The sequence below is a fragment of the Euphorbia lathyris genome, chromosome 9, assembly GCF_963576675.1.
Source record: "Euphorbia lathyris chromosome 9, ddEupLath1.1, whole genome shotgun sequence".
In the NCBI taxonomy this organism is placed as follows: domain Eukaryota; kingdom Viridiplantae; phylum Streptophyta; class Magnoliopsida; order Malpighiales; family Euphorbiaceae; genus Euphorbia; species Euphorbia lathyris.
Genome location: NC_088918.1, coordinates 26474754 through 26489091, shown reverse-complemented (window position 1 = coordinate 26489091; position 14338 = coordinate 26474754). Strand labels below are relative to the sequence as shown.

General features: G+C 32.6%; 1 long non-coding RNA gene across 7 annotated transcripts; it reads left to right on the top strand.

Moving 5' to 3' along the window:
- The first annotated feature begins 11026 nt into the window (after positions 1 to 11026).
- On the top strand, positions 11027 to 14338 carry LOC136206019 (uncharacterized). 7 transcript variants are annotated; one of them, XR_010676177.1, is made up of 6 exons: positions 11086 to 11677; positions 11950 to 12110; positions 12286 to 12432; positions 12900 to 13028; positions 13121 to 13269; positions 14068 to 14338. It is a non-coding gene; the product is annotated as an uncharacterized lncRNA (long non-coding RNA). The 7 variants fall into 7 exon arrangements; XR_010676173.1 differs by having other exon boundaries at positions 11092 to 11677; positions 11942 to 12110; XR_010676178.1 differs by having other exon boundaries at positions 11027 to 12110; positions 12908 to 13028; positions 13116 to 13269.

The window sequence follows — 14338 nt, the reverse complement described above, 5'->3', positions numbered from 1 at the left end:
CGAAAAAATTACCTCTTGAATATATAAAGACGCATTAGGTTTAATAAGTTTTTGTATTTAGTTGTTACAAAATAAGCAAGTTTAGAGAGTTTGTGAGACACTTGCAAAGTTTAAGGAACTAATCTACTTTTATGTACAAGTTCAGGGAGCTGGTAATGTATTAGGCTTTTTTTTAAATTTTCTATACCACTAATTTAACTATTTTATAATAAAAAATAATAATTTAACTATTTTCTCTAATTAATAATTTTATATACAAGTAGAATATGTATTTAGATGTAAATTTTTTATTATCAAAGAATTAGAAGTAAAATTTTTGGTTACATGGAGGGGAAAACCCCAAAACAGGAGACGAAAAAATAATCATTGTTATGTATAAAAAAACAGCTAATATTAAAAAATAAATAAAAAAACATCTAATATTAAAGAAATGAGGTTCAATGTGTAATGTTATGGAAAATAACAGCTAATATTAAAAAAAAATAGAAAAAAGAACTCAACTTTTGCTGCCATTTGGCAGTAAAAGTTGAGTCATCAACCAGTTGATAATATCAACCGGTTGATGAATATCATCTTTTATCATACTCTCTCCAACGAAAGAGTATGATACAATGGAATGTATTGAATGGTTTATTATGCCCTATTTGATATGCTCTAAATATAGGATTTTTCACGTAATACAATAGAGGTGAAATACAAGCATACATTTAGAGCATATATACTCTAGTGCTAGATAACAAACTTGGTAAATATGTTGGTATTACCTAGGATTATTAACAAACTAAAGTTGAGACCTCAGTACAAGCAAGTGAAATTTTAAAATTTTGTGAGGTAAAAAATATAATTAAAATCAATGGGCTAAAAACATAATTTTATAACGTAAAAAAGGAAGAGGAGCCGAGTCGCATGTTCGAACAATGCTAGACGCGCTTGATCTGGCATGTGGCTTACACACGCCAGATGTAGCGCGTCTATGGTCTCCACTCTCCCAATTTATGCAAGTTTTTGGATTTTAAGGAGGAACATTACCGATAACAAACCAAAATAAGTAACAACCACTCTAATGGTTGGTTGTTATTCATTTTTTTTATCAAAGTAACAAATACTAAAGTTGCTCTTACTTTCTCTCTATTCTTCTTATTCTATTGCATACTATCTTATTTTATAACACACTATCAGCGTTAATTTGCTTGTTCTCTTAATTTCAGCACATATTTTTTCATCAAATTAATTTTGACATGAACTTTCTTATTATCTACTCGAATTTGTTCATCCAATTAATGTTTGACAAAAATAAATTTGATAAATTTGACAAAAAAGAATAATGAGAGTCAAAGTTCAAATGGAAATGAAACTTCATGTACGTGTCGTACATTAAAGTATCTAGTTTTACTTTACCAAGCATCAATGAAGAAGAAAGACACAAATGTTGAAACTAATTGTGCCTTTAATGATAATGAACCAATATAGTAGTGTCCACATGGACCCTAATGACCATGGTGAATTTGGTCATTCACCGTTAGATGTAGGCTGATTAAAATCCTTAGATTTAATTAGCCTACATCTAACGGTGAATGACCAAATTCACGTGGTCATCAGGGTCCATGTGAAAAATACTGCGAACTAATAATAACATAGTATTAATTGACTTCAAGATAAATGAAGCAAATATATGTATTGTGGATGGTGCTACTACACATATTATTCTTAAAAATGCAAAATATTTTTCTATAGCTTAAAAAATGAAGAAGTAGATGTTACTACAATATTTGGTAATACGTATTTAATTGAAGGCTTCGGAAGAGCCAATATACTCCTACTGAGAGGGACAAAATTTATTATAAATGATGCATTATCAAACTCTCACATAAATTTATTAAACTTTAAAGATATTCGCATAAAAGGACATCATATTGAAACTATAATCGAAAGAAATCAAGAATATCTTTATTTTAGAAATATAATTTTAGGAAAGAAATGTGTGCTAGAAAAATTTAGTACTTCATCTATTGGTTTATGTGACACATTTATAAACATAATTGAAGCAAATCTTAATATAAACCAGAAGTTCACAGATTTTGATAGTTATAAGATTTTACATGATCGATTAGAGCATCCTGGTTATATAATGATGATAAAAAATTATAAAAAATGCTCATAGGAATCTATTGAAGAGCCAAAAAATTCTTCAAAGTAATAAAAATTTTATGTTGCTTGTTCCTAAGGAAAATTAATTATAAGACTCTTGAAGGGTAAGATTGAAATTGAATCGACGACATTTTTAGAATGCCTTAACGGCGATATATATGGACTTATTCATCCACCATGTGGACCATTTAGGTATTTTATGGTTTTAATTGATGATTCTACTCAATGGTCACATGTATGTTTATCATCATCATGCAACATGGTTTTTGCGAGATTACTTGCTCAAATCATTGTCTTGATAATTTCAGTGAATTCACATGTCAAACATTTAATGATTATTGTATGTCACTTGGGATAAGTGTTGAACATCATGTTGCCTATGTTCATACACAAAATGGTCTAGCATAATCATTTATCAAACGTCTGCAATTAATCGCTAGACCATTACTCATGTGAACTAATCTTTCTACATTTGTATGAGGATATGCAATTTTACAAACAGCAACACTTATATGTAATAGATCGATAAGTTATCATGAGTATTTCCTATTACAATTAGTTTTAGTCATTAGCCCAATATTTCTCATCTAAGATTTTTTGGATGTGCAATATATGTTCCTATTGTTCCACCATATCGTATTAAGATGGGTCCTCAAAGGAGATTAGGAACTTATGTTAGATATAAATCTCCCTCAATAATTAAATATCTTGAACCGTTAACGGGAAATATGTTTACTGTGCAATTTGTAGATTGTCATGTATGATGTCTTGATGTTCCGGAGATTCGAAGAAATCTCATTTATGTTACTGCCTTAATAAAGTTAGGTTTTAATTTCTATTTTAGAGATAATTCTTTAAAGTTATATTTGGATGATACATGTTATGGTTCTAGTTTTATATCCAATGATTTAACTGTTCTTGATATTTGATCTAGAAGGTAGTAGTAATTTTCCTTACATACTACTTTTTCTCCTATGTGTGATACAAATGTTTTGTTATGGCATGCTATATTAAATCATAACAAAAAAAAAGGTTTATTAGGTAATTTAAATAAAGTAGAATTTCATCCCTGTCACTCATGCCTTATAGGAAAAATGTTTAGAAAACCGTTTGGGAAAGTCACTAGAGCTGAATATCATTTAAGGTTAATTTCAAATAAATATCCTGCGGTTTCACATTTTTTAGATATGTATTTGTGGTTTTTTTTGTTACAAACCAAACCATGTGGTTTGCAATATATATATATATATATATATATATATATATATATATATATATATATATATATATATATATATATTGAATTTGCCAAATTTACTATAGAACCACATTTTTTTATTTTTCAAAATCATCATTTTTGGAGTTTTCTCTCTCTAAACATTAACTTTCTCTCTCACAAAAAAACAACACATAAATGACTTCAAACCTAAAAGAAATTAAAGAATTAAAGTTGTATAAATATCATTTAATTCTTGAAAATTTTCATATTGAGGTCGTTATCGGCAAAATTTGGCAAAGTCAACCAAAAATGAAAATTTTACAAACCACAAGGTTCGGTTTGTAACAAAAAAATCACATGTACCAATCTGTGAAAACATGAAACCACGGGCATTTATTTGAAATTAACCATATCATTTACAATTAATCCATTTTGTTGTATATGGTCCAATGAACGTGAGGGGTACGCATGGCGCCTATTATTTCATCACCTTTATTTATGACTATACAAGATATGGTCATATTTATATAATTTCTCATAAGTCAGAAGCTTTGAGTTGTTTCACGAAGTTCATGAATTTTGTTGAAAAACAATTAGATAGAAAGATAAAAGCTTTGAGAACTGATCAATGTCGAAAATACCTTTCAAATGAATTCCAAGCTTTATGTGATGAAAAAGAAATTGAACATCAATTATCAATATTGCATACTTCGTAACAAAATGATGTTACAGAAAGAAGAAATAGAACTCTTATTAACATAGTTAGGTCAATGACGGATGCAGAAAATCTACCACTTTTTGTATTAGGGCAATGCTTTGCTCACATCAGCTTATATCCTAAACCGAGTACCTTCAAAATATGTAGCTATTACTCTATGTTTAGCACAAATGTTTCTAATAATTACAAGGAAGAGATTCATAGTGTCCTCGGTGTTAGTGCATCACTCAATACCAGTCGCTATCTTAGGCTACCCTCTCTTATTGGCAAAAGAAAGAGGTCTATTTTCAGCTTTGAGGGATCGCTTGTGGAAAAGGCTATTTTACTTGGAGCTGTAAAATGTTATTTCAAGCGGGTAAGGAGACTCTTCTTTAATAAATGGCCCAAGCCATCCCTACTTATTGTATGACAATATTATTATTACTTGTTTCGCTATGTGAGGACTTCGGCGTATGATGAACTCTTTTTAGTTGGGATCAAAGGTTGAGGAGATATGTATCCACTAGGCTTCATGGGACAGTCTATGTAGGAGGAAGGAGGTGAGAGGAATGGGGTCTTATCACATTTGTTCGTTTAAAATGGCTTTACTTGGTAAGCAGTCTTGAAATATCCTTTCTAACCAAGATGCTCTTGCTAGCAGGATCCTCAAATCTAAATATTTTCCATATAGGAATTTTTTGGTCGGCTCAACTGGGTAATAACCTGAGCCTTGTGTGGTGGAGCATTGGAAAGTCCAAGTTAGTGTTATGAGAGGGTTGTAGATGGCGTATATAAGTTGATGACTCTATTGGCATTTAGGATTAGCCTTGGATAGCCAATGCCAGTAACTTTCATCTGATCACATTACCTAAAATTAGTTTTGAGGATGTGTACGTTAGTTACCTTCGTATTCCAGGACACAAAGAGTGGGATGTATTCTTGAGGATATCTTTGATCATCTCGACGTTGTTAAGATTCTGGCCATACCGATAAGAGACCTGGTAATGAGGAATGGGTGATACTCATTCGGGTGAGGATACAGAGTGGCTAGTAGGCTGCAGTTTAGGGTGACTTCCCAACACCATGTGCAACCCTAGACGTCTGTTTGGTCGTTTGATCTTCCCCCCAAGGTTAAGCAATTTATCTAGCATCTCTGTAATGCTTTCTTTCCTACCAGGGATCGCCTTTTTAATAAGGCATAATGCCTACCAACTATTGTTCCTTCTATGGGGAGTACGGTGAGTATATTATCTATCTATTCATCGATTACCCTTTTGCGGTCAAATGCTAGAAGAGTGCAAGTATCGCGCTGGTAGGGCTAAATAATGTTGAGTTCGTAGAGTAGTTTTCCATTACCTTAAGTACAACAGAGCTAATGTTGGAAAGGGAGAAGATTTGCATGATTGTGTGGGCTCTTTGGTCTCAACGTAATAATTTAATTTGGAACCAGAAGCGCATTCTTGTTGATGTGTGTGTACGTAGTTGTCTTATTTTTCTACAAGATTACCAAGGCAGCAACATAAGTTTCTCTGCGGCTCATCCCCCTCCATCAGCATCTAATGTCAGATGGTTAGCCCCACCAGCGGGTAGACTGAAGGTCAATGCTGATGCATCGATCGATACCCAGGCTCATAAAATTGGAGTTGGGGCAGTGTGTGGGGACAACAATGGAAGGATTACGACCTATTGGTCGAAGTTAGTAGCTGGGTGTTGGCCATCACACATAGCAAAGGCATTTGGGTCGAAGGAGGTACTGCGATGGATCAAAGGGAATGGATTGGAGGGGTGTGATCATGGAACTTGATGCGAAGAGAATGGTTGATAGCGTTGGCAGATAATGATCTATCTGAGTTTGGCCTGATTCTTACTTCCTGTCGTCAACTAGCTACTAAAGTCCCTCACTGTTCTATTAATTTTTTCAAACGCCAAACTAATAGGGTAGTCGAATCTTTAGCCAAAACCTCATTTATGCGGCCTAGCCCGATGTATGGTCTTCAGCTCCTCCTTTTGTGAGGATTTTAGCTGATGATAATGTATTTTGATTCTTGTTTCTTAATGAAATGTTTCTTTCTTTAAAAAAAAACAATTATTATTTATTAATCAAAATAAATAGGGTTAAAGTGTAAAAGTACCTCTAATATCGACAACCATGAACAATTTTACCCCTACCATCGGTAGCAAATAACAAATTCACCCCTAATGTTGACAATTTGAGTTAATTTGAGAAATAATTCATCAAACTATCTTCCGAGCCATGAATCGTGCCATGCACGCTTCATATTTGTATTATTTATCACTTATTAGTAACATATTACAACAATACGAATAGATGTGAACTTTTTTATTTGATAAAAATTAAAAAAATTATACTTTAGTTTCTACAAGTTGAACAAAAAATATCTAACTATTTCGTCGAATTTAAAAATATTAATCTCCAGTTCTATTATTAAATCACAAAAAATGTGATTTTTTTAAGTTCCAACTGAACAAAACATTTGTATTTTATAATGATTTCTAAAATTAAGCAAACTTCCCAACGTTATGGATAAAATTGCTATTGCCGCCAATGTTAATGTTGAAATAGTACCACTTTAAACTTTAAAAATAAATTTTCTTATAGTTATGAATGTTAGAGATATTTTTTTGTGGCTTATCCCAAATAAATAAAATCTTTATCGTGTACAATGACCTATTATGACTACAATAATGTGAAAAAAATCCTTTAAGACACTATTCAACTATTCCAATTTGGATCTTTGTGTTTTTGGGTGTGCCTTGTTTTCCTTTTAATGCTTCTTAATGTTGTTAGATTCGGATCGGACCAGCAAGTTCGACCTGTAAGACCGGAAACTGGCCAAATATCCAATCTGAATCATACTGGTTTTGTTGGTGTTCAATAAATCGTAAAAAAACCAGAGTCAACTTGAAACTCGGTAATCCAATCAGGAATCGGGATGTAGCGGATTTTTTATACAGAAAAGGATAAAAAAAAGTAAAAAACAAAATCTAAAAGTCGATGTTTGTAGTTCCGCAGGAATTTTCACATGCACCTTAATGAGCAAGTGAATTTGCTCATTCACCATTAGATATAGGTTTATTAAATCTAAGCCTCAGAATGCTTTGAATCTCCACCTTAGGATTCTAATAAACCTAGATCTAACTGTGAATGAGCAAATTCTACGTGCTCATTAAGGTGCATGTGATCAAGACTGGTAGTTCCGTCTCTCATCTTCTTTCTGGTTCGCCTCATTCTTCCATGTCTATCTTCTTCCCCTTCCATTCAAATTAAAGAAATCTTAGTCTCTTTTCTCAGTTTTTCTGGTTTGGTTTCAGTCTTCATAGTTCAGAATCGATTCTTCCTTTTGCATTTCGCACTAATTTCAGGTTTGTTTTTTCCCCCTTTTCCTCTGTTTCTTAATCTTTCTGTTTCTTCCCCTTATGAAATTTTGTTGATACAAAAACATTATTCTCTTGAATTGTTGTTGATATTCTTATTCTAGTTGTTTAGATTGCTTATATTTTTTTTCCTGAATCACTTAATTCTTTAATGCATATTAGGTAACTGAATTTCTGAGGAAACATAATGCAAAATTAATCTTTAGTTTGGTTTAATTGTGAATGACCGTAAAACTATCCATAATTGATGTGCTCAATTTGTTAGTTGATCAATAAATCATGTATCTCATATTAGGGTAATTGATTGATAGAGCATGAGGTGTTGTCACTCTTGAGGATAGGTTCCTATATCCATTTTTACATTTTTAGTTGAGATTGCTTACAAGCAATCTCACAAAAAATTTATAGGGTCGTATTCTGCCATGTTTCTAAACCGCATAGGATTGATAGCTGGATTAGGGATCAATAGATTCAACTGGTTAATTCAGATTGATTGGAACCGAATAACATTATAAATAATATATATAATAAAATTCTTTTCAATCAAATATAAAAATTTATACATCCAAATATTAAATTAATTAAATACGATATTCCAAATATATTTTTAAAGAGAAAGATCAAAAAATATTTTGAGTTTTAGGTCCGTGTACAGATTAAATACTAAACTAAAAAACAAATATATTGTAATGGAAGGAAGGGTGAATTTGGAGATCATATAATCAAATTAGTTTTATATGCCAATTTTTCATTTCCCATTTCACTAGTTTGTAGTAGGATACAAATATGGGTGAGTATGGTCCGGTTCGGTTAAAAACCCGAACCGAACAAAAACCGAACCTAACAATGGGCTATTTTCAAAACCAAACCAAACCATACAAAATTCGGTTCGGTTAAAACCGAAATTATTTCGGTTTGGTCTGGTTCGGTTCGGATTAAAACCTAATTATTATTTTTTAAAAAAAAACTTAAAAATTACTCTATAATTCCACAAAAAAAATTACCGATACAAATTCGTGAAATTACAAATCCCATAACAATAGTCTAGTAAAATCCAATAGAAAAATAATTTCACACAAAAATAAATTACAAAATAATTAAAATAAGTATTCCAAACTGAACATTTTAAACCCGATATTCATCTTCAAATTCAATTGTCAATCTCAATCAACCACATTTGAACTTAAATCAAAGAATTCTGAACCTACAAAATAATAAAGTAAAATCATTAGATAAAAAGAAATACAAAACAAATTACAAATATAAGATAAATAAAAAATTTGTGTTTAAATGATTAGTAAGTATTAGACTTACTAAACATAGGAGTTTCATTTTCACTTGGATTGGCAGTAGGATCAGCAGGTACATGATCACCAAGCGCGAGGTTTTCAAACTCTGTAAAATAATAAATTCAATTATCAATTATAAATATAATTGTTCCTTAACTCAAGTTAAATATAAGAAAGTACAAACGGACAATTTTATCAAAATAAATAAATAATAAATTACATGTTCGTATTCTGTCGGCATCATATACATTTTCTTCCTTAAATAAAGGATGAGGCATTTTCCGAATCCAATCTTATGTGCAAATCAAAGCTTCTGCAACTTCAGGAGATAGAGAACTCCTATAATCATCTAGAACTCGCCCACCAGTGCTAAAAGTAGACTCAGAAGCCACTGTAGAAACGGGCACTGCTAATATATCTCTAGCCATGATACTAAGAGTAGGAAATCTTGCCGAATGAATCCTCCACCAGTTCAATACATCAAACCTTTTAGTATCCTCTACTAATACCTCTTTTAGATATGCATCAAGTTCTGTTCTCTTACCCCCCTCTAACTCCCCCACTGTTCACTCTCAGTTTCTTATGAATTCCATGGAACACATATTTTGGAGGTTCATACTTGCTAGCATTTGATTTTTCCACATCAACCATTTGTGGCTCAATCAGGACATCACGTGTCTTTTCACTCACATCATATACTTTTTGATATTCTTGAAACAATTCAAAAAAAAGAACTTTGCATATTATCAAAAAATTTGGTGCCTAGTGATTCTTCATATATTTGAGTAAGAGAAATTTTAACAACTTCAAATTTTTCTCTTGGGTCAAAAACAGTTGCAAACCAAATGATCTTGTTCATTTTAGATGAATCCCCCCAATACTTATCAAACTTTTCCTTCATTCTAACACTCATTGCTCTTAATTGATCATCATCACTCTTGTTCCAAAATTCTAATGCCAAGTATAAGTTACTAATTTCAGTCCAGAAACTATTAGATGTGACATATTTTGAACCTGAAATTTTTAGTGTGACAGTGTAAAATGTTTTCAACGTGACAGCAATTTTTCTAACAATATCCCAATCCTCAGCTGTAGGCACCCCTTTAGAAAGACTCAACTCGTGAACAAAAATAGGATCTATCATGGCAACCCTCTCAAATGCTGCCTCAAATTTTTCAGGTGTTGACAACATTAAATAGGTTGAATTCCACCTAGTAGGGAGATCCATACATAGCAAGCTCTTACTCTCTATCTTCCTATATTTCACACATTCCTTAAATCTTGAAAGTCTTTGAGGAGAAAATCTAATAAATTTTATTCACTACAACAAATGAGCACTTGTGCCACGAATCATGCCACGAGAATATAAAATGTGTGTCATATTTTTAGTTAGCCACGGGAAAAATGGATTCCACCATAAACTTTTGATCACTTGATGTATTTATGCCACAGTTAAGTTTATTCCGTGGCAAACATATACTTGTGCCACGAATCTTGCCACTGTATTTTTTTTTTGTGTGGCTGAACTTGTTTATGCCACTGGAAAAGTTTAAGCGTGGCATAAACTTACTAATGCTACGCGTAATTTATTTGGTGGCAAACAATAATTTATTATCACTACAAGAAAACAGGGCATTAGCGACCAACTAAATTTCAGTCGCTAAATACTGAAAAAATACCGCCCCTGTAACTCGTTGAGAGTTGTAGAAACTGGGCGGCAAAATTGCCGCCCACGTGTCTGTCCCATAAAATTCCTTTAAAACTAAAAACTAAAAGTTAGAAGTTAGGGTTAAGGTGCAAAAATACCCCTAACGTTTTGGGTCAGGAGCAATTTTACCTCTAACGTCTAAAATGGTGCAATTTTGCCCCTAACGTTTGTAGCCAAGAGCAATTTTACCCCTAACGTTGGTAATTTGGGTCAGTTTCAGACACTATTATAAAACACAGATATTTTTGTTCATTAGTTTACACCAAGTGTATATCAATTCATTCTAAAAAAAAGGATTTCATATCTTTTGTAATTTAATAATAGAATTGGAGATTAATATTTATAAATTCGGTGAATTTTTTAAATTTTTTATCTAATTCGTACAAAAGACAGTATATTTTTTTTTATTTTTTTTCACATCCCAACATATGTTTATGATTTGTTACTGATAAAATGACGCACATGTGACGTGTAGATGATAAGATTCATGACCAAGAAGACAGATTGATGAATTATTTCTGAAATTGATCCAATATATCAACGTTAGGGGTAAAATTGCTCTTGGCTACAAACGTTAGGGGTAAAATTGAACCATTTTAGACATTAGGGGTAAAATTGCTCCTGACCCAAAACGTTAGGGGTATTTTTGCACCTTAACCCTAGAAGTTAAAAACAAGAAGAAGAAAAAGACAAAAAAAGCCCTAGTTCATTTTTCCTTTCACTCCTCTCCACACTTCTCTTGCGATCTCCCTCTTTTCTTTCCTCTGCTCTAGATCGAAACCCTAGAGGTTTCGATGGCGCTGGTGATCCTTCACCAAACGACGGTGGTTCTTCCTGCATCTATTTCATTCAAGGTAAATATCTCTTCCTTTTCGCTATTACCTTGCGCTCCATTTGCTTTACCTAAAAGTATCGATCTCTCATTCGTCATCAGTTTTAGTGAGTGAAAGTAGTTTCTAGAGGGAAGGACAGAAAGAGAGAGGAAGAGAGGGAGAGTGTTGTTATTGTTAGGGTTTTGCGTGGACTTTTCAGGCTTGTATTGATGGACGAGAGTCTTCTTTACGATATTATACGGCGACTTGTGGAGTCCAAGAATGGTAGAACGACGAAGCAGGTGCACCTACAAGAGACGGAAATCTGTCAGCTTTGTCTCGCATCCAAGGAGGTTTTTCTCAGTCAGCCTAACCTTCTCGAGCTTGAAGCTCCTATAAAGATTTGTGGTAATAGTTGTAATTAGTTGCTCAGAAACTCGATTTGGTTTACTCTATGTTCTCTAGGTGCCCGATTGCGATCAATTATTTTCCTATTTTAGAAGTTTTGGTTTGATTGTGATTGTATTGGCCTCGCTAGAGTCTTGGCTTTGGTTTGATGAGTTTCATAATGAAGTTACACTAGTACATGCATGGTAGCTTATGTGAAGATGGTTGAGCCCTCATCTTCTTCTAACTTTTTTTAATGGCCCTAAATTTTTATTAATTGCCCAGAACTGCAGACAACCCACCCAATACTCCAAATTGCAACTATGAACAATTAAATAAAGAAAATTAAGGGAGAGAGGAAGGAAGGAAGAAACAAAACGAATGGAAGAAGGTAAATGAGGAGACCGGAGATGGATGATAGAACGAAGACGTCACTGCTGGTTCTGCTGGCCAGGTAAGTTTCTTGCTGCCTCATTCTTTTCTTTCTAGCAGTTCGAAATCGCCAATTAAATTTTTTACTGTTGATTTTGTTTTCCTGGGTTTTGGTTTTCTTCTTATATGTGTAATGGGTTTTGAATTTGAACTAAGATTGTCCAGATCTATCAGTTTACTAACTTTATGGCTTATAGGTCCAATGAGGTGGAGCTAATGTTGTTGCTCATGGCTACATGACGGGTGATAAGCTTGGTGTTGAGATTATTGGCACTTTTATTCTCGTTTACACCTTTTTTCCTGCTACTAATGCTAATAGATATGCTAAAGACTCTAATGTCCATGTAAGTATACTTTCTTGGCTTTTTTCAAAACTTAGTTCCTTACAGAAAAGGTTGCTCTTTTTGCTCTCAAATGAACAATAGTTAGATGTTGAAATTCTGAAAACAAAAGGCATGATTGTTAAAAATGTAAATGATAAATCACATTCAGCAGTAGCTTCTTTGCTTCAAAAATTAATAATTTGTGTCATTTTTTAGTTGCTGTAACAGTTTAAGCAATGAGTTTCCCGAGTTTTGATTAAACTTACCTGTCATTTAATTAGATTTGGGAAGGGTCTGATTTTCACTTAATTGGTTCTTGGACATGCTAAACACGTATAATTTTATATTAGAAAGATGTGTATTATGGTTCTTGCTGAATATTATTTCATATGCCCATTCTGATTTACATAGCCTTTTTACTTATAACATGATAATTTACTAGATCAATTCAATCTTGGATGTTTTAATTAAGGATTTGAATTTTCAAGCTTGGTAGTCAGAGTAGAGCAGGGCAAATAGAGCAAGGCGAACAATGTGAGGTTCTAGTGACGCTGGTGAGCCTTCACCAAATGGCGATAATGGTTCTTCCTCCTTGGATGTGTTTTGTTTGAATGCATGTAAATATCTCTTCATTCTCTCTTTTCAAGATGGTTGAGCCCTTATATTCTTCAAACCTTTGTTTAATTGTCCTAATTGGCCAAAAGTGCAGGTAGCACACCAAATACCCCAAATTACAACTCCGAACAATTAAATAAAAAATTTGAGGGAGAGAGGACGGAAGAAACAAAATGTAAAGCTATTGTTTATGCTGAAAAACACAACCATACTCCATCAGATATTCACTCTCCTCTAGAAGAGGTGAGTTGGTTTCAATATATAACAAGACTACTACACTGTATCTCTGCTATTTTCTTTGAGTCATGTTTTTTAGAAGAAGATCGTAATGGAGCATGATCTTGTAGTTTTTTATTGATACTGTCAATTTAAAGTTCATGTTTAGGTTTGGACATGGAAATGTCTTACACATAGTTGCAATATGAATACTATACTAAATGAATGTTTAGGTTTATGTGGACTTGTCTTAGGGACTGCCGACCTTAGCTTTATTTTATTTTATCTTTTCAAAAGAAAAATGAATTAAATCATCTCTTTGACAGATGGTAAACCCTCAATTTCTTGATTAGGTGATATAGTATATTAATTCTTGAAGTGGTACGTGTATGAACATGTGTACAAATAGAAACACCCATTGACTTTATTAACATAACTGATATTTGAGGTGATCAATACCAGCAAGAGTAGTTGAAGCCCTTAAACTCCACTATGACATAATGGGTACTGAATCAAGATACATAGGTGCTACTTTCCCCAAACAAAATGTTATTTTACTACATCTCACCATCCTTTTTTTTTCAACTAACTTATATTTTTAATTAATTTTCTTATTACTGCTAACTAAAACTTTTAAGGATTTAAGAGTTTCAATAATAATATCTAACCTTTTAATATACTCTAATCTAGTGTAATATATGTGTTTAAATTTAACTAGTCAGCCTGTAAATGATTTGGTGGCATCTGCAAAAAGTTATTGAATTGCGTTCGTAATATTGATGTATATAAATATTGTCTTAACTTTGATTGTTGATTTTGTAACAGTTGGTGAATTAAGCCATTTGGTTTCTTCAACTACGAGTGAGGTAACTCCAATCTTTGGAAGCTTGCTGCGAATCTCATTTTTTCTTATGATTTCTTCTATTATTATTTGTATGGTACTGATGGGGAAAAAATTTATATTGGATACTTTTGATAGATTTCTTTTCTTGTTGGGATTTTTATTGGATGGATGATAGCTAGAAAGATTCATGTTTAATTAATAAATATTATTTTTGAGAAGATTGGTTGAAATGTGAGTCTTTGTTCACTTTCA